The sequence below is a fragment of the Acinonyx jubatus genome, chromosome E4, assembly GCF_027475565.1.
Source record: "Acinonyx jubatus isolate Ajub_Pintada_27869175 chromosome E4, VMU_Ajub_asm_v1.0, whole genome shotgun sequence".
Classification (NCBI taxonomy): Eukaryota; Metazoa; Chordata; class Mammalia; order Carnivora; family Felidae; genus Acinonyx; species Acinonyx jubatus.
In genome coordinates this window covers 3,929,382-3,945,742 of record NC_069395.1, presented here as the reverse complement: position 1 = coordinate 3,945,742, position 16,361 = coordinate 3,929,382, and the positions used below count along the sequence as shown (strand labels likewise).

Genomic DNA, 16,361 nt, shown 5'->3' with positions numbered 1-16,361 from the left:
CTTTTGGTTGTCCCGTTTCCGGGGACGACTGAAGGCTAAACATACCGTCCCCTTCCCCACACTCTGTATAGAAACCCCCGTTGGAGTGACCCCATGGTAGCAAAAGGAGAGCCCTGAAGTAGAGGTCAGCAAGCCTGGGGCTGGGTGCAGCCCTGGGCAAAGCATCTCATTTATCTAGAAGTTGGTTTCCTCTGCTTTGACCTTTGGTGACTCGAGAGAGAATGAGCCACTGGGGGGAGACCATGGGCTGGGGGGCTCGCTCACCCTCACTAGGTGCTGCCCTCCATCTAGGGTGCTGCCCTTCCCCCACCCATCCTCCTTGTTGTCCTGTCCCTGGGGCACCTCCCCTCCATCGTAAGGGTAGGGAAGAGACTTGCGGGGAAGGTCCGAGACCGGTGTCGTGGGTGCCCTGTCTCTCAGCAGGTACCACCCGGGGACACCTGCCTGCCTGTGGCAGAGCCCAGCCCCCCGCTACTTCCTGGCTGATGACTTTGGGCCAGCCACGGCCTGTCCTTGATCAAGGTTTTTCTTTTGTAAAAGGAAGATCACGGTCGTTACTCTTTCCACAATCTAAGAGAGTGCTGATGATAAAATGAGATAAATAATTAAAAAAAATTCTCTTATCATCATTATGCCTCCTGCTAATACTGTTTCTTAGACTCTTGACAGACAGCAGGAGGGAGGACCGTGAGAATCCAACCATTTCCTTTGGGAGGAGCCTGAGGGCAACCGACTGGGTTACTCAAAGTCAAAATGCTTCCCCTGCACCCCGTCTTTGGTGTGGGGACAGCTCTGAGAAGGGCCAGTCCTGCGTGGCAGGTGGGCAGTGACTGGCTGCTGGGTAAGGACGAGCTGCAGACCCTCCTGATTTCTCAGACAGAGGCCCCTGTGCGAGGGCGGGTTTGGTCCCTGGGATTGAAATGCTCACGGTCACACGTTTGGTGCAAACTGACGCGTGGTGGCAGAACACCTTTCTTCTCTTGCTGCTGTGGAGTCGATCTGCTCTACGGGGTGAACTTGATGTTCCCCTCAAGGCTGCTTGCTGGCTGGACGGGGAGACAAGCTGTGGCAGAGGCCGGAGACCAAGAAAGCCCCTTTACTCCTAACAGTGGGCATAACTGATGTTCTCCCGCCCCTGGGCCTGTGACCAGAGTCATTGATGCTTTAAGGGGCCGTCTTCCAACTCTTTGGCCTCTGGCCTAGAACATCTGCCCTCTTAGGGACCACGTCACTGTGGTAACTGAAGATTAAGTGACCTGGTTGTCAGCCCGTCCCCGTGGCCACTCAGTGCCGGGCGATCAACAGGCCCAATCGGGGCCCCCAGTTTTAAAGCCAGCAGCGCATGGAGCACGGAGTCCCAGGCAGGCAAAGCAGACACAGGTGTGTGGGACGGCATGGAGCTCCTTGGACTTCTGGACGTGGTCATGGTGGAGAGAAGGACCAGCAGGTCATTCTGGACAGGAATCTGGCACCGTATGGACGGGCTGGAAGGAGACTCAGAAGAACAGGTACCGTAGACCGAAGATTTAGGAGGCGGCAGAGATCTGGGCAGCGGGGGAAAGGGAAGAAGCCTGGAGACCGAAATCTAGAGGAAAGGAAGAGAGGGCCTAATGGTGAAGGAGGGAACATATCAAGACTTCAGAGCAAGCGACGAGAGCACAGTGAGCAAGTGCGAGGTTGGAGGAGCTCAGAGGCCTGGGGAGCAGAGAGCCTCATGGCTGGTGGCGCAGTGACAGGGACAGCAGCAGCGGGCTGAGCGTGCTGGAGGCCAGGAGTGGGGAGTGTGGACAGTAGTGTTTGGAACAGATGGACCCCAGATGAGAACAGGTGGGGGTGTGGCCAAGAAACGGGGCACGCCACAGAGTAGACCCAGTGGGGGAAAGATTGGAGAGTGCCAAGTGCACACGGCAAGTGGGGAGAAAGGGTACGGACAGGAGTGTGCAGAGGTACGGACAGAGTGGGAGGGGCATGTAAGTCAGGACGTGACTAAGGGTGACGTGCCCTGGAGAAGACGAGAAATGGAGGCGACAACAAGAAGACACCGTAAGGAGACGGGACCGGGGAGCTGGTACCGAACGCATGAGAATGGTGGCTTAGGGTCAGAACCGCAGGCGTAGAGAGAGCAGAGGAGGAACGAGGGGTAGGTAGCCCCGGGAAGTAACTCACCTTTGGGAAATTGGGGCGAAGCAGAGAGAACGTCTCCCTCCAAATTCCCAGAAAGAGCTGGTGGGGCCTGATGGCCCGCTGCCTGTCTGTTCATTAAATGCTGCTGGCTTCCTCGTGCTTCTTGACCAAAGAGAGAATTTATATCCTTGGAACACACTCTCTAGAATTCTCTACAGTTTCCTGGATTCCATCTCCGGATTCTTCACCATTCCTCAGACTCCCTTGAGGGTGGACCTCTGTGTGGACTCCTCTGACCTTGACTCGTCCCTGGAGGTACGGTCCATTGTCCAGACAGCCTGGGTCCAGGTCTCCCCTTGGGGAGTCTTGAGAGTAACCCATTGTGCTGTGCTAGACTTGGAATCTAGGATGTGATGATTCAGGTAGAATTTGCCCTTATTTGTCCTCTTTTGGCTTGATTCGCAGGCCCACTAATTACCTGGATCATTGCACTTCTTCCCTCTTAGAGGAAGCTCTGACTTCTCAGAGCTCCTTTGCGGCCTCCCTGGAAGGTGCTTAGCAGAGGGGTGAAGGGGGCTAAAATAGGGAGGTTGCTGAAGTAGGGACATACCACTTTTAGAGGATGTGCCCACCGTGGATGTGAAGGAATAGGTTTGGGACAGAGCAGGCACAGCAAGATGAGGCCATCATGGGTAAGGGCTGTATGGTCCAAACGTCTATTTCAACTGTCTCATTCCATCTGAATCCCTTAGCATTTAAAACACGGGCTGATGGGTACAGGCACCCTAGGGAAGCTGTGAGCAAGACCACAGTAGGGTGTAGGATTTAATTTTATTTGTTCCTGGGCCAATGGGAGATTTTTTTTCTTTTTTCTTTTGGCATTTATCGTATTGTATCCCAGCAACACTTTATGAATGAAATAATGTATGAGCATCACCGGTGTGTCTGTGGGGTCAAAGAGTGGTATTCAGTTAGAGGCATGCGTAATGTTTGAGTCATGGATCTTTGGAGAATTAAATCAGTGCAAAACATTTTTTGGAAAAGGAATGGACTCATGTTCTCAAGGGTCTGCATAAACACAAATGGTGTACCTAGTTTAAAAGAAGAAGACGTACTGTCCTCAATCATTGGGAATGACTTAACTTCACCTTTCCTGCCTCGTTACAACCACCGCTTTCTTTGATGGTTTCCCTCCTCATTTTTAAATTAAAAATCCAGTTTGGAGACATTATTCACACTTATCAAGAAGCTTTATCTGATTTATGGATGATAAAGTGAAGCTAGATAAGTCAGAGACGTCCCTTATTTGAGAAAAACCTTGGACAGTCCAGAGGATTTTTGTTGATAGAGATCGTGAGGAGAAGGGGTCCTGGGAGGGGGGTTTTGCTAGAATGGGGAGATTGCTGTGGGGGTGAGGGAAAGATAAAGGAAGGTTATTCAAGAGGCAGGAGGCAACTCAGGCACCAGAGGCAAGACTTGTGACTCATGGGACTGAGGCAGGAAGGGGACGACACCTTGCTCTATGAGGTCACAGCTAATCTTTATCCATGGCACTTATCATTGCCCCCAACTTACCCTGGGGAAGTGGAAGGCTGTTAAGTTCATTTCCGCAGGGATTCGGGGCAAGTCAGCTGCAGTTTGCTACTGCAGCTGAATCTTCGTGTGAACTTGGAAAACTTGACACCTTATTCGGTGGGCCATAAGACGGAGTTTGGCTTTTCTCCTGTACATCTTTCAGAATAGTTCCTATGCTGCAATTTGCCCACAGGGTCCTTGAGGGCAAGACCGTGCCATTATTTTCCCTCATCATGGTATCCCCAGCACCAAGCAAGAGCATTGCACGCAATGAATGGGGCCCTTGGAAAGTGCTGGGGAGCTGGGACTCTTCATTCAGGGTGTGGAGAACACGTGACCTCTTCAGAGGCAACGAACCTTTGGGCAAAGCTCGGGACAGGCAGATTTGGGTATAGGACGCCATCTTTATGAAGAGTGGGGGGCGTGGGTCTGCGCCCAAGAGAACTTTGGTGGAGCCTGATGGGAAATGTCCTGAGGACCTGTTTTGCATTCGCGTGGTTCCTGGCTGGCTTGGGAGGTTGAGCTTCCCTCTACAGGCACCCGAGGCTTCCTGACTAGCCCTTTGACTGGCATCTTGTCACTGGTCAACCTAAGTATTGTGATAGCTGGCCAGCTTTGAGTTCTGCGTGTCATGTTCTTGGAGTAGTCTAGGGTAGGTGTATTAAGAAAGGCCTATTCTCTGCCTCTAGGTCCTGGGGGCGGGGAAGGCAAGCTTGGTTGGGTGGCTGGCTCTTCCCAGGTGTTGGTCTTCTCCTGGCCCCCTGACCCGACTGACTCACCTTGGTCCCATGCTTGCCCAGATCTCCTCCTTGGGGCTGTGTGAACTGAACGGCCAGGGGAGGGTGAGTCTTAGAGTTCTCAGGGCCCTCCGAGATCTTCCAGTCCAAGAACGTTGTGTTGTCACATCGTCCTTCACTTGACCATCAGCCGGCCTCGCGGGTTAGAAATGGCCTTAGACTGTGATGGGAGTCAGTCGGTGGTGTCGAGTGCTGGGAATAGACGCACACACAGAGGGAAGGTGGGGGAGTCAGCTCTCTGCTTGTATTGTAACCTTTTAAGTGGGAGTGGGGTGGGGAACACCGAGTCGGTCTTTAAATCATTGCATTGCTGTTGGGAGCACGGAGGGCAACTGTCCCCTGAATGTGTCTGGCAGTCAAACGAGAGAAAAAGAGCAGAAGCTGAGGTGGGAACGACTTGGATTAGACATTCAGAAGAACCAGCCCTGGGGTGGGGGGGGACACTGTGACCTATAGTGATTAGCAACTGTAGCCTCCCAAGGAGCCTTTTAAAACTAGGAACTGTTTTCCTGGATCTGGGCTGGGTGTGGAGATCTTTGTGTGTGGTTACGGAGGGCTGGCCCATTTGATTGTCCTCGGATGCCTCAGGCAAGCCCAGCAGCTGAGAAAGCCCCAATCTTTAAATCCGGGGGTCCTGGGAAGAGAGGAGGGCAGACTGGGAGCTAGGGAAGGTGGGGGAGGGGAGCAGGTAGGTGATCGCCGAGGGCTGTGCGAGGACCATCTGTATTTCATTAGGGAGCTGCCACTCTCACCCTCCTCTCTCTCTGTCACACACACACACACACACACACACACACACTCACCACACTTCCGTCTCTTCCTCATCCATAATTCCAGGGGAGATGCTGAAGGCATAGCACATCAGACCCTGGCTATCTCTTCCTGGGCTTGACGGGTTGACGGGTGCAGCTCTTAGGGCTGAGAGCTGGACCGGTGTCCCGGAGCCCGGCTTCCCCGCCTGGTGCTGCCTCCGCCTTCACGCTGTCTCTTTACGGGAGCAGGTCCTTTGTCTCGGGAAAGGAGGGCTTCCCTGGATCCCCCAGCTCTGCCCAGCCCCTGTCTGAGAGCATCCGGGTGGGATGAAACCACAGCGAGGGAGAGGGGTGGCGGTAGACCTGGTCCCTGGTTCCCTGGCTGGGCTGGGTGAGCTTTGCTAATTAGCATGAGAATAGAGAGCCTTTCCTGCCTCCTCCCTGGGGATGGAGAGGAAGGGGCCCAGGCTCCAGCTCCATCCTGCCCCATCGGAGCTTCTGGGACTGAAAACGACTGCCGCCCCGGTCCTCCAGTCCTCTGAGGACCCAGGACCCACGGTACTGGGAAAAGCTTTGACGGAGCCTGCGGGTGGATCTCCACTCCAGATTTTCCAGCTGTCCCTGCCCCCCCACCGCTCGAGAGAGCAGGATGCCCGAGATGGCTGGTGATGCAGAAGGTATGTGCTTTTTCAGTTCTGGTGCTGATGCTGTGTGTGTGGTGAGGTCTCTGTGGCGCAATGGACGAGCGCGCTGGACTTCTAATCCAGAGGTTCCGGGTTCGAGTCCCGGCAGAGATGGTCACCTGGCAGGTGCCTCTTTTATTTTGCGTGCTGTCATGCTAGGTTGATAATTACATTTATCTCTCCCTGGAGGCTCTGGGGAAGAGAAAGGAAACCTCTTTCCTTGGGAATCGTGGACCTCCTCTCCTTTTCCCTTCCCTCCCTCTTCATGCTTTCTCTGTTCCTCCCTTACGGATTTTCATTGTCTAGCGGAGGCTCAGATGTCTGCTGCTTCTCTCTGCTCGGCCCGACTGACACAGCCATTGAATCCTTTGCCTCCTAGGACCATCCACGGGCACGCAGGGACCAGGGTGCCAGGGCACGGGTTCGGGGACCACTGCGGTTCCCTCCTTCTCGTCTGAGAACTCAAACAGGCAGACTGACCCATATGCCCCTGAGGAAACGTCCAGCTGTCCTCAATGGTAAGGGTCCCCTTGCCCGGGGTGGCTCAGGGGCGGGTGGGGTCATGCAGAGGACAATTTATTCACCATCATTGTCATTCCTGGAGCTTTCCGTGCTAAAGCTCTTCACCCACTTTCTCGTCTACAAGGTGAGATGTGGTCATCGCTCTGTCTTCGTGGAGTAAACCGCACAGCAGCACACGGATTATCCATGGCAGACGGACTTGTCCGGGAAACTCCGAGGTCTCCTGCGCCTGGGGAAAAAGTTGGTAGCCTTTCCTGTCTGCAGGGCAGACTCTGAGGGTGGCGTGTGGGTGTTATTTCCGGAACTCCCCGTCGCCGTCAGGACATCTCACCCCTCCTCGTCCTCCTTTCCCTTCTGCTCTCCTGCCCTGCCTCATCTCACGGCCACATTCAGCAAGGCTGGGAGCTTGGGTTTCTACTCTGGGCTGGGCGGGCTCTCTCCCCCTGGCGTACTGCAGCTCCAGCCTATTAGTCAGAGTGAGCCGCCCATGCTTGGACGTGACCTCCACCCCAGCTGAACCCAGGAAACCTGAGACACACCACACAGCTCTCCTCCCTCTGCTGGGGTGGGGAGTCAGTATCTCTCCTACGTGGGGCTCTGCACGGGCATCCAGCGGACGCAGCCCTGCACTCAGGCTCCAGGAAGCTGGCGTGGGGTGAGGGGGCCAGTCCACACAGGGTGCCGCCAAACCATGCCAAGAGGTGGGAGCTGATAGGGCAGATAGGAGGACTCTGGCGGGAGCCTTTGGGACACCTGCACGTCTGCAGCAAATTGAAACTCCTGAACTTCATTTGAAGTGGGATAGTGCTTTACAGAAACTTAGAATTCTCGCAAGAAGAGCCCACAAGGCTTTACCCTTCTGAGTCCTTTTGGAAGAACACCAGCTCAGGTATTCACTACCTCCAACAGCCCCACGGACGTGCCCTTCGGAGGATACCGGTGTGGACCAGAAATTCCTGGGCAGACCCTTCTGGAGTCTTTCTTTATTGTTAGCCCTGCTCATCCTAGATATTTTTGCTTTAAGCTCTGAGGGAAAGAATTATTGCGTGGGGGATGAGGTGGGGAGGGAGTTTGGCAAAGGGGCCCATGTCACCTTTTTCACCCATGTCCAGAATATTATGTCACCCGGGGTCCCCTTCATCGTTCCGTTGGAACGTGGCTGGTCCACCATCAGAAGTAGGAAGGTTGTCGCTCTATCACTGTTCAAAGTTGGGGCAACGGTGCACATGCATTATGGCCGGTTCCAAGGCTTGCTCCGTTCTAGAGGTTTTCTAGGAATAAAGGCTTCATGAAATTGTGGGGGTGAGGGTTTAGGGGTGGAAACGGGGAGGGGACGTGTGCCCAAGTGGGCACTGGATTGAGATTTGTTCAAATGTTTGATCAGGGTGCAATGTAGCCCAGCCCCTCAGGTGAGGCTCGATACCGGTGAGGACTGAAGCCTGTGGACAGCCCCCAAACATGATTTTAGCCAGCCATTTCCATTTCCTACCTTGGAATTAGAAGATCTTGGTTGAAGAACACCTCTCTGAACTTGAACTGCTTATTTGTAATGACAAGGTTGCTCTTTGTGTCCTCCAGATGGCAAACTGAATGAGAAAGTCCATGGTACGACTCTGCACAAATACATAGCCTATGTCACTTCTGGGCTTGCTTTCTGTCTCCCCTTGGCATGCGGAAAGCGTGCCTGGCTTCAGAGTAGGGAAAGGTCAGGGTCTCAATGGTCAGCCCCTGTCCAGAACGTCCAGGGTGGCGGTGAGCCATCATCTGGGGCCGACATTGACTTGTGCTCCCCAAGAAAGAGGATAGATTGGACCTTTGTGCAGGTGGGGTCCTTCAGAGAGCAACCGTTCTCTCTGTGCCTTAGCTGGGAGCTTCGTCTCAGCCGGGTAGGTAGAGGTACCTGCTAGCTCCACCGCTCAAGGGAACTAGAAGCTTCCACTTACTCACACATCACCCAGCCTTCAGCTACCTCAGTCTCTGAGGAAGGGGTGTCCTGGGAACTTGAAGAAGGGTATCATAAGGACTGGGGGGCAAGACTTTTCACTTTGGTAGAAGTTTCTTTATGTGTGATAATAGCTTTTTCTGAATAGGTGGGGGATGACTTCTGATTTATGAATATCATAATGGCTGTATTGTAAAGAGCCTCAGACTCTACAATAGAAATCAGTGGTTTCTTTGAAAGTCACTTTCCTGGAGGACTCAAATGCTTCAGAGGTGCTGGGGGTGGTCATTAATTACAGAGTATGTGGGCAAGATGTGTCTTATTTATTATTGTATTCTCAGTGCCTGAAATATGGTAGGCATTTGATGGATATATTTAAAGAATTAATGCTGACTTAGATTGGCTATAAATTATGTAGATGGGAGAGAAAGAAATGTAGCTTCAGGGATCAGGGGCACAAGCAGTATCTTCATGCATGAATTCATTAACTTTACAAATATTCATCAAGCTCCCATGTCGTGCCACTTCCCATGACCCACCAGGATCCACATTAGCACTGCCTGCTTCCCGCATGGAGTGCGTGTTCCCATGGCAGAGATAAGGGTTGGGTGAGCGAATATTACTATGAAAGAATTGTAGGTCAATGTACCTGCTGGAAGAACCTAACTGATGATAGAAGGTAGAGTGATGTGAGGCGTGGTGGCCACGGAAGACTTTTGCAGGAGGTGACATTGAACGAAGAATGAGTGAAACCAGAGAGATCAACTAGACCAGAGAATGGGCGGTCCAAACAGAGAAAGAGCCACAGCAGAGACCCTTAGGGGGGCGCCAGCTGGATGGCTTTGGAGGAAAGCACCGAGGTCAGTGGCTGGAGCGGAGGGAGAGATGGGGAGGTTGGCTCAGGGTTGCCTATGGGGCATGTCATAGAGGGTGAGGTTCTCAGCCCTGTCACGCCCAACTCTGCCTTGCATAGTACGCCCGGTATTTGCTCGCTTCTTTACTTTCCTGGGATGAAATTCATAGGTAGCGTAACCTTCCTGCGCACAGTAGTAAGTCAGTTTAATGTCTTTGTAATATAAGACAAAAATGAAAGGAAAGAAATGTACAATAAGTGATACATACAGCACACTGGCAGTCTTACAGTTACACGAAGAATCACCTGTGGCACGACAGCTATCACGTATTCACAGACCAATGCAGGCACGCCTCGTGGCTGACTTAGGCATCACGAGGGATGTCACGTACCAGCAGTGTTGTGGCTTTTCAAACTGGTGAGCACTGCTGATAAATTTGTGATCAAGATAAATTCAGTCTCCTCGCAAAGATTGCAGCATTTTGCATTCAGGCGTAATTGAGGACGCTTTAAACCATGCAGAAAGCTCTCTGCATTTGTATGTAAAAGCAAGTGAAATTCTAGGCCCAGATACCATCAGCTAGCTTTCCAATAGGTCTTCCAGAAGAACCTCGCCACAGGAGGTGAATCTCCATTGTGTGAGGTGCACCTGCCCATCACAGGACGCGGGACCCCAGGGGCCCTTTCGTCTACAGCTAGTTGTGGTGCCCGGTTGTTACCAGAAGTTACAGCAGATTCCCAAACACTTCCTCGGGGCAATTCCAGACGTCAGGCTTGTAGGTCAGGCTCTCCTTTGTGTTAAAGAGAATCATCAGTGGGTTTGAGCAGTTGAGTGCAGGGATCTGGTTTCCATGTTACAAGGCTAATTTTGGCTGTTGATGGAGACTAGTGTGGTTGGGGACAGGGGCGTGTTTGCAGGTCTGCTGGAGGCAAAGCCTTCTGGAAGCGGGGAGGCGTGGCGCGGTGGTTCCCAAGTGCTGGTGCCCGTTGCACCAGCGGAGGAGGGTTTTGGAACAACATCCACCTACAAAAGTGATTTATCAGCTTTGGAGAGCCGAGCGGGCCTGGATCACTTACATTTTGCCTGAGAACTAATTACTTTTATTTATTGCCATTACAATGGTTGTCACCTACTAGCAAAAATGTTCGTTTTGTTTGTGTTTAAAAGGCATAGCAAATGGAACTTCCTCCCCCAAACATTATTTCGGTGTTTACGTCCTTAGCGATTTCTGTAAATTACAATGGAACAGGATGTCTTTCAACTTCTCAGTGTCCTCCTTAGCGGGTGGATCTCTATGCCTCTGTGATGATAATGCTGTTCCACTGAGAGCTCTGAGGAGGGCTCCCTGGAGAGAACGGAGGGAGCACGGGGGATACGATAGGAGGCGCTGGAAGAGGAGCTTAGCGGAAGAGGCGACCGCCTGAGGTCGACGGACCTGGGTCTCTGTCTGAGGTCCGGCTGCTTACCGTCTGTGTGACCCTGGGTGTGCACTAGGCGTCTCGAGCCCTGACTTCCTCATCTGGAGAGCAGCCAAGTAACACCTAGAATGAAACGAGGGAAAATGTAAAAGTGTCTGGATAATTAGGCACACGGTAGGAGTCAAAACACATGCCAGCTTCCTTTGTTTGTGGACAGCCATCAGCCTCGTTTCCTGGAGACCGTGGTGAGGATGTGGGGGGCTTGGCCATGGGCCACCTGTTGCTGTCCCTTGGAGATGCCCGGGCATAGTGGATTGCTGGGTGGGGGGGGGGGGAGGGGAGAAATGCATAGAGTTGCCCTCCAAGAGCACGTCTTCCCCTGTGGTCACTGTGGGGACCCTGCCTTGTAGCAGTCATTGTGCAGCACGGGGAACAGACCTGTGAAGCCTCTCTTGTGAGCGATGCACGGCCTTGAAGCCTGGGATGAGGCAGGTGTGTCCATCCCCGTGGTGCAGGGAGAAGAGACCGGAACGTGGCCACTGGGGTCCTGGCCGGGGCCCTTCCTGGGATCGTTCCCTGTGGAAGACCCACCTCTGGTCTCCGAGGAGTGTCACCTGGGAATCACTCACAGCCCCTCGTTATCTTTTCTTTCTTTTGCTACATCTGCAGGCCGCTTTTGAGGAGAGAAATAGTACCATCCAGGACAGCAGACGGCGTGGAACCAAGTACATGTATCTTGTAGGGATACAAGACTTTTTTTCTTTTCTATTGATGCGCAAACTTCTAACAGTGTTTTCAAAACACTTGTCCCTAAGTGTGCTCCTGACAGCGGAGGAGGGCGGTGGCTTACCCCCAGGTGTCGGGAGCGGAGCCTACGGTGGCTTTGGCCAAGTTCGGCATTTCCTTCAAGTCTTCTGCTTTGTGTTACGTTCTAGTGCAAACTTTGGGTTCTACTTTGTTAGATCTGCACTTGTTAAGGGCGAAAGATAACTAGCCGGTCTTAACTCTGACAGTAAAAGTGATGCCTGGCGTGCCCGAGTTATAAAAGCAAAGAAATACGTTCAGATTAAAAATGAGCTTATGAACTGAGCGTCCACTCAGAGATGAAGGGGAAGAGAATCTAGAGACAGGTTAAGGAGCTAGAAACCTGACGGGGAATAAACACTAATCCATTTTCTCATTCAAAAAATGTGTAGTTAGTAACCACTTTGTGCCAAGCATTGAGCCAGGTGCTGGGATACTCTGCCGAGCAGAAGAGACACATTGTGACACATGAAGTTGAGGCTACGGGGGCATCTGGGTGGTGCAGTCAGTCGAGCATCCGAGTCTCGATTTTGGCTCAGGTCAATATCCCGTGGTTGTGGGATCGAGCCCCACGTTGGGCTCTGCACTGAGCACCGAGCTTGCTTGGGATTCCTTCTCTCTCTCTCTCTCTCTCTCTCTCTCTCTGTCTCTCTCTCCCTCTGCCCCTCTCCCCTGTTCTCTCTCTCTCTCTAAAATAAATACAATGAAAAAAATTTTTTTTAAATTGTGGCTGTGAGTGAAAGGATGATCCCTGGGGCAGAGCAAGTCTGCAGTGAGGAGCTGACCTCTTCTTGGAGGCCAGGAAAGCTTCCAGGCAGTGACTCTGGAGTTGAGTCCCAAAGATCAGTAGGAAACAATGAGGCAGAGAATGCAGGAAGGAGCTTCCCAGGCAGAGGAACAGGGGGTGCCAGGGTCTTGCGGTGACAGAGAGCGGATGAAGAGAGGCGAGGGCGGTCACGCCATGGAGGGGCAGGTGGAAGGAAGGCGACGTGGAGTCAGAGAGCCAGAGAGAGAGGCGGGAGGCTGACCCCACAGGACCCGGTGGGAACTACAGCGGGTTTTGTCCTTTTCTGAAAAACAGGGGGAAACCACCGGGAGTTTTAAGCTAAAGAACTGCATGATTAGATTTGCATTTTAGGAAGCTGGCTCCGGCTGCAGGTCAGAGAACAGCGTGGAAGGAGCCAGGAGAGAGGGGGAGCTGATGAGAGTCACCACCGGGGCGGCACCGAGGAGCAGCTCTGGCGGGGACGACGGTGGAGACAGAGGCAAGAAGATGGGTTGTGGAGCTACGTGTGAGCTGAAATGTGCAGGATTTGGTGACAGATTGGAAATGATAGAAAGAGGAAGGCCTTGTCCAGGGCGGCTCTACGATTTCTGGCTTTCGTCCCATTGACCAGGATAAGAAACACGGCAAGAAGGCCAGGTTGGGGTAGAAAACGGCGAGCTCAGTTTTGGGCTTCTCATTTTGAGGTGCTTCTGAGATGACCAAGAGATGTCGGGTCTGCATGAGGTCGGGTCTGACCTGCTGATCTGATCTGGGGAGTCGGCGGCATGTTGATGGACTTGGGGCCAAAAGCGCGAGTGAGGTCAGCCGGGGAAGGTGCCGCGTGAGAGGGGCCGGGGTCGAGCTAAGACGACTCCAGCATCGAGAAGAGGAACGGAGGAGAGGAGAGGAACCGGGAAGAGCACCGCTCCCAAAGCCCGGGGAGGCAGTGCCCACGGAGGCGTCTGGGGGAGCGTCACGTGTTACTGACGTGTCCAGAGCGGTCATAACTAACATGACCGTTGGGTCAAGTGGCGTGGCAGTTGGTGGTGGGAGGCGTCTCAGCGTCTGTGAGACATCAAGACAGGAAACCAGACCGCAGCCGACCGCGGCAGGGACGAGCTCAGAAGGTCCAGGCCACTCTCAGAAGTGTGGCCGAGAAGCTGGTGACCTGGAAGGCAGGGGGGAGCCAAAGAAGGAAACCTTTCTTGTTTTCCTACTTTAAGGTGTCCGATTACGGACGCTTTCATAAATAGACTGGATGGAGCATCAGGGGGCCGTCCCTGATCTCGACAGCGATCAGCTCACGGCCAGCCTGTATCTGGACCCCCACCCGTTTAGTTTGTGGCAGAGACTTGAGCCCCTTGAAATCCACAGGGAAGGAAAACTGTTGAGAGGGAGAGTTTGAATATTCGGGAGAGAGAGAGAAGCGGGGCACGGATGATCGCCAGGGTCTGTGAGAAGGTGGAGGCGAATGGATGTCGTGCACGCGGGAAGGGGTCACCTCTGGGAAGCTGGCAGGGGCCCCTTTTTTACGGCTCCAGCACAGACAGAGGGTGCAAAAGGGACGTGTGTGCAGATGAGACGTCGGGAAGGTAAGAGATCTCACCTGATGGCGGAGCCAGTCCACGCCATCCTCCCCCAAGTCCTCCTCCTTTTTTTAAATTGAGTTGTCAGAGAAGGAGGGACCAGGAGGACGGTGGATGTTTGAAGAGAACGTGGAACGGTGTTGGGTTGGTCATTGTGAACAGAGAGTGAGAACGCAGCAGGGAGGTGGAGTGTTCACTGGACGGTTTTAAGAGCTCATTTGGAGGAGACGGATTGGCCCAGAGAAACAGACTCCATTCACGTACCTCTATGTGCACATTTGTACGTCGGGCTTGTTAGTGTTTGCTTTCGTAATACAGTATCGTCGCCCCTCTTTTGCCTGGCGGGGGAATGTGCCTACGCGCATGTGTGTGTGTGTGTGCTTTACGGAGGCCGCGGACTCCACGATCTCCCGAGCGTGTGATCAGAATGTATAGGCCTCAAAGGGGAGGTGACTTTAATGCTTCCAATGTAGAGGTGACTCACGGGCGTGGGCGCCTGTGTTTTGCATGAGTTGTTTCAGGGTGCCACCTGCTGGAAAGCACTCGCAACGTCGCCAGCCGGGTTTTCCCAGCCCTCCTTCTCTGGGGAGTCCACGTTCTCGCCCGGGGCATGCACCCTCTGATTCGGGAGTGGCGTTTCGTAGATCTCCTTTACCTTCCTCTTTGTGTTAAAGCAGGAACACCAAAATGCATTCTTTTCTGCCTTGGTTTTGGCCAAAGACCACACGCCCCTTGTTTCAGGGCATTTGTCGTCTGTAAACCTCATCCGTGATCCCTCTTTGAAAGACGACAAGTAAAATGTCAGCTTTACCTGGAAAGAGCGTGGGGAAGAAAAAGAGTGTTGGTTAGAGGTGTGGGAAGTCCAGGCTACAGAGGCCAACTTTGTCCAGACCATGAGACGTGCTTCTCGGAGTTTCTCAGATCTGGGATTGGTTCTCCAGCCCTTCCTGTGCCCAACTTCCCTCCTCGTTTCCTCAACTAGATGCGCATTTCTTCATGGTGTCCAAGCTGGCCCTTCAGGGCCCTTCTAGTCGGCTGTAAGTGATCTTTTTTATAGTCTAACTGGCCCAGAATGCCGTGTCCGTTAACGTTTTTTCTCCAGGGCGCTTAGGTCCCACGACGAAACTGCTCCTGGTGTCCAGCTTTTCATTCCGTAATTTCTTTCCTTTAAATTAACCGACACTATGGGAGAATTCTGGGACAGATCGCTCTAATTGCTTCCTCGCCGTCAATTCAGTCAACAACTCTTAATTATGGTCATTTTACATATACAAATTCAGTCATGACTCATAGGGAATTCAGTCAGAGCGACGTACTGACTCATTCACAGGAAAAGCGGTGTTCGTTCATTTGCTCAGCTGGTCTCCATTAAGTGCCTGCTCTGTGACAGAAGTTTTGGAAACCGGTGGGGGCCATCGGGGGCAACGAGGCAGTCATGACTGGTCTTGGCAGACGGAGCTTGCTGTATAGTGTGTAAAACACTGATTATCGTCCCGACTTCTGCTGAGTTCTCTGCTAGGACAAGTCCAGACGGTGCCACGGACTACCTGGAAGCCAGAGAGTTATGGAGGGCTTCCTGGAAGAAGAGCTATTAACCCATGACCGAAGGCGAGAACACAGAGATGCCGGGTGGGCTAGGGGCAGAAGTCTGAGAGTCAGATTGTGGAGAGGCTGATAAACCTTTTTAAAGTGTTTGGGTTTTTTTTCCCTTAACAATGAGTCTAGTTGACCTCCATTTCCACACGTACTTAGGATTTTTATTTTCTTGTGATGAGAACTTTTAAGAGCTACTCTCGTAGTAACTTTCAAATCTACAATATAATAATTATTAACTATACTCACCATGCTGTAAATTACATGCCCAGCACTGCCTTCGCCCATTTCGCTGGCCCCCACCTCTGGATTTTATTCCAAGATTTTATATTAAGAGCAAATACCAGGAGTGCCTGGGTGGCTCCCTCTGTCAGGTGTCCAACTTCGGCTCAGATCATGATCTTGTGGTTCCCAGGTTCCAGCCCCGCGTCGGGCTCTGTGCTGACAGCTCAGAGCCTGGAGCCTGCTTCGGATTCTGTGTCTCCCTCTCTCTCTCTGCCCCTCCCCTGCCCATGCTCTGTCTCTCCTGTCTCTCAAAAACAAATAAATGTTAAAAAAAAATTTTTTTTAAATAGAGCAAATACCAACCAATGAAAGATTTTAAGTGTGTATGTGTAAGGGGATGGTGACCACACTCAGATTTCTGTTTTGGGAAGGTTATTCTAGCTGATATTTGGAGCAGGATGGAGGCGAGGCCTGATCAGACATGAGTTCGAAAGTATGTGTGATGTGGGCCAGGCTTATATTAGGGCAGTGGAACCGGAGAGAAGTTGATGGATCTGAGAGAGGTTGCATGGGTGGAGAAAGCTTGCTGGAAATTGGTTGTAGGAGGGTGATGGGAAGGAGAATGGCCCAGGATGGCACCCAGCTTTCTGTGTTGGGCAGAGGAGGGAACGGACGCTTCACTTCGTGAAACATGGAGTACAGGACAAGACGCAGATTCTC

The 16,361-nt window shown here is 52.5% G+C and overlaps 1 long non-coding RNA gene and 1 other non-coding gene across 2 annotated transcripts; one reads left to right on the top strand and one right to left on the bottom strand.

Moving 5' to 3' along the window:
* Positions 1–156: 156 nt before the first annotated feature.
* On the bottom strand, positions 157–5,737 carry LOC113596182 (uncharacterized). Its single transcript, XR_003416945.2, has 3 exons — positions 5,300–5,737; positions 2,167–4,688; positions 157–1,585 (listed from the first exon to the last, which is right to left on the bottom strand). It is a non-coding gene; the product is annotated as an uncharacterized LOC113596182 (long non-coding RNA).
* Positions 5,738–5,971: 234 nt separating this feature from the next.
* On the top strand, positions 5,972–6,045 carry TRNAR-UCU (transfer RNA arginine (anticodon UCU)). Its single transcript has one exon. It is a non-coding gene; the product is annotated as a tRNA-Arg (tRNA).
* Positions 6,046–16,361: the final 10,316 nt, after the last annotated feature.